Source organism: Camellia sinensis, chromosome 9, assembly GCF_055761805.1.
Source record: "Camellia sinensis isolate YWXY chromosome 9, ASM5576180v1, whole genome shotgun sequence".
NCBI lineage: Eukaryota > Viridiplantae > Streptophyta > Magnoliopsida > Ericales > Theaceae > Camellia > Camellia sinensis.
The window spans coordinates 80,493,117-80,499,367 of record NC_138969.1 but is presented as its reverse complement, the minus strand read 5'-3'; positions in this window follow the sequence as shown (position 1 = coordinate 80,499,367).

Genomic DNA, 6,251 nt, shown 5'->3' with positions numbered 1-6,251 from the left:
TGCCTTTTCCACGTCCTATCCTAGTCCTAACGTTTCACTTCCTACTAATGCATCACCTTCCTCATCGTTGGTTTAGATCTTACCACATGTACAACCACGATTCCTCCCCTTTTTCCCTTCCTTGTCTATTCCACTTCACATCATCATATGCCTCATCGCTCCTCAAGCCCCGTGCACTGCCCCCACCTCTCATTTGATCCCCCTCCGCGGTTGGCTCTCTTCTCGGTTGGTCTCCGCGTTCGACCTCATTTCGCTATCGACTCTCCTCTCGGTCAGTCTTCGCGCTCGACCCTCCATTTTGCGGTCGGCTCTCCTCTAGGTCGGTCTTCGTGCTCAACCCTCCTTTTTGCAGTCCGCTCTCCTCTCAGTCAATCACCACGCTTGACCCCTCTTCGCGGTCGGCTCTCCTCTCGAATGGTCTTCTCGCTCGACTCCCTTCCGCGGTTGGCCCACCTCTCGGTCGATCTTCGCGCTCCACCCCTCTTCGCAGTTGACTTTCCTCTCAGTCGATCCTTACACTCAGCCCCACATACCCCCCTTCTTCTTTCTTTTTCCATTCGTTGGACTAAAGCTGCACTTGGGAATAGGGGACTACTAACATCGGTGTGCCCACAGAAGTTTTTGGCCCACCACTTACAGCCCAATTCACGGTTTAAATACTAAAGCCCAACACCATTGAGAACCCAACGTTGCACCAGGAACCAATGGCATCTAAACACTTGTCAAGAAAGGAACCAGCCACGTAAGCAGACAAAGATCCTATAGAGTTATTGCACCACACATCAGCCATTAATGAGGCTCCTACAATATTAAATGCGATAACCCCTTCACATCAGAACGGGCAGCCTCACCGTGAACAAGGCAAGCAAGAGTATAGACTTTCAGCCAAGACGACACCAACACGACAGTTCGGAGTGGACAAGGAAATGATGGACAAAGGATATAAGGAGGCTTGCAAGACACATCAAAGGTTAAGTTTTCTATTCTTATTCTCTTCCTCTCTCCACACCATTAATCTCCTCTCTTCTAACTTGATCGTCAGAGGGTCCGCTAGGGGACTCCCGTTTCCCGTTGGATATTTTTGCAGGCACACCAATGAGCTCAGTGACTGGAGAAAGATGTAGGAAGCGGGGGTCTGCCCAACTCGCCCTCCTTTGGATCAGCAACATCATCAATTTTGTTACAAAGGTCAAAATCTTAGGGTTTTTTTTTTTTTTAAATTACGCAATATATTATTAGTTTTTATAAAAAAAAGTAAATTACACTTTGCCCTCTTAAAATTTGGCCATTAAAGCTTAAATCAAATAACATATGACTATGAACTTTTTACCAATTAATTACTCCCTCCGGCCCACTTTTTTTGTCCACTTTTCATTTTGTTCCGTCCCAAAATATTAGTTCACCTTCTATTTTGGGTATTGAATTTTTTTTTTTAAATTTTCAAAATTACCCATTATACACAAGTATAAACACATTTTACAATTCAAAATCAAAAGTATTATGGTAAAAGTATTTTAAATTTTAAATTGATTTGTAATGGTTGTTTTTCTCTTTAATAAGTTAGATTTATCTAAATGGACAAATAAATTAAGACGGAAGAGGATATTTTAAAAGCCTAAACGAATTTAATTACTCATTTAATGAGCTAATGTGGTTTCATCCAGACCATTTTTTTATCTATTGAGGTGACAACATCAGTCTAATGGAATTGAGTAGACCTCAAAAAATTATTGATTGGACAGGATTGTTACGTGACCATATTTCTCATCAATTATAATTTATCCCATTTCTTTATGTTTTTTAATTGTTCAACATAAATTCATAAATTTTACTCTCTATCAATCATAATAGGTCTTCCCTTTCTTAGTCTTTGCCCTAAAAGGTAGTCAAGGAAGATGGCCCATAAAGTGGATCTCAATCCGTTTCCATTCTACTTGCTTGACGGATGACTTACCAATAACTTTCTCAAGTCTTCGCTATCCTCAATCTTTGCCCCAAAAAGTGGACAAGGAAGAGGGCCCAATGGATCTCAATTCGTTTCCATTCTACTTGGTTGCCGGAAGACTTTCCAATGAATTTCTCAAGTCTTTCATTTCCTCAGTCTTTTCCCAAAAAGGTAGTCAAGGAGGAGGAGTTCAGATCCTCTCCAACTTCTTTCTTCGGCTCATCCTTCGAGCAACGACTCAGATAGAGCCACGTCACTTACAAATAAATAAATGGCTCAGATTCGTTGCTTTAAATACACATTCACTAACACACACACTCTCAAACTATCTCTTTCTCTCTCTCTCTCTCTCTCCGTCCTTTCTCACTGACACACTCATCACATCACACACACACACACACTCTCTCTCTCTCTCTCTATATATATATATATATATCACATTTCTAACGAAAAAAAAAATTAAAATCACACACACTCTCTCTCTCTCTCTCTCTATCACATTTTTAGTAAAAAATAAAAATAACTATTTTAATCTTTTTGATTTTATTTTCATAATATATATATATATATATATATATATAATTTTTAATATACAATTTTAATTTTTATAAAATTAATATCATTGAAAATATACTCTTAAAATAAGACTAATATTAAATATATTTAATAAAAAATTAAAATAAATAAAAAGTAATTACTATGTTTAGTTATGCTTTCAAATTATTATTTTAAAATTTTTCATATATGAAAATAATGACTTATTTAATGAAAATATACTTTTAAAATAAGACTAATATTAAATTTTTCAGAAAAAAAAATGAAAATAATGACTTTTAATTTAATTTTATTAACCAAATGAATTTAATTTTCATATATTTTTTAATTATTTTTAAAATAATTTTTAAAATAATGACTTCATATATTTTTTTTGGAATGACGATTATTTTTTAGAACTTTTAAAATATATGATTTTTGTGTGTTTTATTTCATGAAAATAATTTTTAAATTTTAAAAATAATACTTTGAAAGCATAACTAAACATAGTAATTACTTTTTATTTATTTTAAATTTTTATTAAATACATTTAATATTAGTCTTATTTTAAAATTATAGTTTCAATGATATTAATTTTACAAAAATTAAAATTTTATATTAAAATTTATATATATTTATATATATTATGAAAATAAAATAAAAAAGATTAAAATAGTTTTTTTTTATTTTTTTATTAAAAATGTGATATAGAGAGAGAGTGTGATTTTAATTTTTTTTTGTTAGAGAGAGAGAGAGAGAGAGAGAGTACGCGCGCGCGCTGTGATGATTGTGTGTCGGTGAGAAAGGACAGAGAGAGAGAAAGGGACGAATTGAGAGTGTGTGTGAGCAGTGAGTGTGTGTGTTAGTGAGTATGTATTTTTTTTAATTATGTAAAGAAACGAATCTGAGCTGTTTATTTATTTGTAGGTGACGTGGCTCTATCTGAGCCATTGTCCGAAAGATGAGTTGAAGAGAGAAGAGAGTCCGGATCCTCTCCAGCTTTTCTCTCCAACTCATCCTCCGGGCAACGACTCAGATAGAGCCATGCCACCTAAAAATAAATAAACAGCTCAAATTCGTTTCTTTAAATAAAAAATAAAATAAAATACATACTCACTAACACACACTCTCAATCCTTCCCTTTCTTTCTCTCCGTCCTTTCTCATTGACACACACTCATCATAGCACACACACTCTCTCTCTCTCTCTCATTTCTAACTGAAAAACAAAAATTAAAATCACACACACTCTCTCTCTATATCACATTTTTAATAAAAAATAAAAAACTATTTTAATCTTTTTGATTTTATTTTCATTATATATATATATATAAAATTTTTAATATAAAATTTTAATTTTTATGAAATTAATATCATTGAAAATATACTTTTAAAATAAGACTAATATTAAATATATTTAATATAGATTTAAAATAAATAAAAAGTAATTACTATGTTTAGTTATGCTTTCAAATTATTATTTTTAAAATTTTCATATATGAAAATAATGACTTATTTAATGAAAATATACTTTTAAAATAAGACTAATATTAAATTTTTGAGAAAAAATTATGAAATTAATGACTTTTAATTTAATTTTATTAACCAAATGACTTTAATTTTCATATATTTTTTAATTATTTTTAAAATAATTTAAAAAATAATGACTTCATATATTTTTTTTTGGAATGAAGATTATTTTTGAGAACTTTAAAAATATATGATTTTTGTGTGTTTTATTTCATCAAAATAATTTTTAAGTTTTAAAAATAATACTTTGAAAGCATAATTAAACACAGTAATTAATTTTTATTTATTTTAAATTTTTATTAAATAAATTTAATATTAGTCTTATTTTAAAAGTATAGTTTCAATGATATTAATTTTATAAAAATTAAAATTTTATATTAAAAAAAATATATATATATATATATTATGAAAATAAAATCAAAAAGATTAAAGTAGTTTTTTTTTTAAATTTTTTTTATTAAAAATGTGATATAGAGAGAGTGTGATTTAAATTTTTTTTTTTTGTGTTGGAAATGTGTGTGTGAGAGAGAGAGAGAGAGTGTGTGTTTGTGTGCGCGCGCGCGCGTGTTAGTGAGAAAGGACGGAGAGAGAGAAAGGGATGGATTGAGAGTGTGTGTATGCAGTGAGTGTGTGTTAGTGAGTATGTATTTTTTTTTATTATTATTATTTAAAGAACCGAATCTGAGCCGTTTATTTATTTGTAGTTGACGTGGCTCTATCTGAAATGTTGTTTGGAAGATGAGCCGGAGAGAGAAGCTAGAGAGGATCCGGACTCATACGTAATTAGGCCTGAGTTTGTTCTTGCTTGGCAAAAAAAAAAAAAAAAAAAAAAAATTATTGATTTTTTGGAATTGAGACTTTTTTTTAGTTTGAGATTAAAAAGTTTGCTTACGTTAATTTTTTTGATTTGGTTTTTTTTTTTTTTGAGAAAAAATGAAATGATTATTATTTAGATGTGATATTTTGTCTTATTATTTTTTTAAATTTATTTTATCTTTTAATAACTAATTTAGTTCGAACCCAACAATTAAGAAGTGAAATGATTACTTTATCTTTTATTATCTTTTAGTAACAATTAAGAAGATGAATTAGGAGTTTGAATAAATTAGAATAACAAAAGCTTGTTTTTCACTGTAACACAGTCTTCTATCTATTCATCTTTCTTTCTCTTTGATTTCTTTGTCATATTTTTTTATTATTATTTCAAAAACTTTACTTTCTTACCTTTTCGTTTCAATTTTTACCATACAAACATATATATTGTATTATATAACTCTCATATGCTTATCACGTAAGACAAAGTATATTAGTGGAAAATATGGATGATTTTCCTATTTTATCTCCTAGTCACGTTTTTGTCACATGATTGGATTTTGTTAAGAATTTAAAAATGAAGTAACAACAAAGGGACATTGATATTAGTGTATGGACCAAAGTGAGATTTGAGTAAAAGTGTAGGACGTTAACTGTCACAATTTCATGTGTAGAGACCAAAGTGAGATTTGAATAAAAGTGCAGGAGGTTAACTCTCATGATTTCATGTGTAAAGGTTAAAATGAGATTTGATATAAAATGCAAGGGTGCAAGGTATACTTTACCCAACGTAATTCATGTAAGTGTCAAACATACCTCAAGTCTCCCACTTTATACGTACATTACAACATTTTCTTAGTTTAGTGACATTTGAAAGTGCCACAAAACTATTTTTCTAATGACATTTTTTGGACTTGTGGCATTTTGAACAAATGCCACTGGTATCGGTGCCACGGTAGATATGAGTGCCACGGTAGATACTTGCATGTGCCACTGCACCATCATGGCTGAAAACTTTCAATGACATTTTAATGTCATGGTAGATATTATTTGTGGCACTATCAAGCGCCATTAAAAAAAAAGTTAGTGACACTTGTAAGTGTCATTACACCATCAAGACTAAAACCTTTCAGTGACATTTTAATGTCATGGTAGGCACTATTCGTGACGCTATCAAGTGTCATTCATGATGATAATTCGTTGTAAAACAATTTGATTCGCTCTTGCGGAGACTTGAACCGCCAACCTTCCGCACCATAAACCTTATACACCACACTCTTCCCACTACACCTCTATAGCACTACATGATTATATATGCAATATATTATTTATATAGTGCATACATCCATATTAATATAAAAGTATATGTATAAACATAATTATTTTATTGAACATAATTTATATAAAATAAACTATATACTACCAAAAAA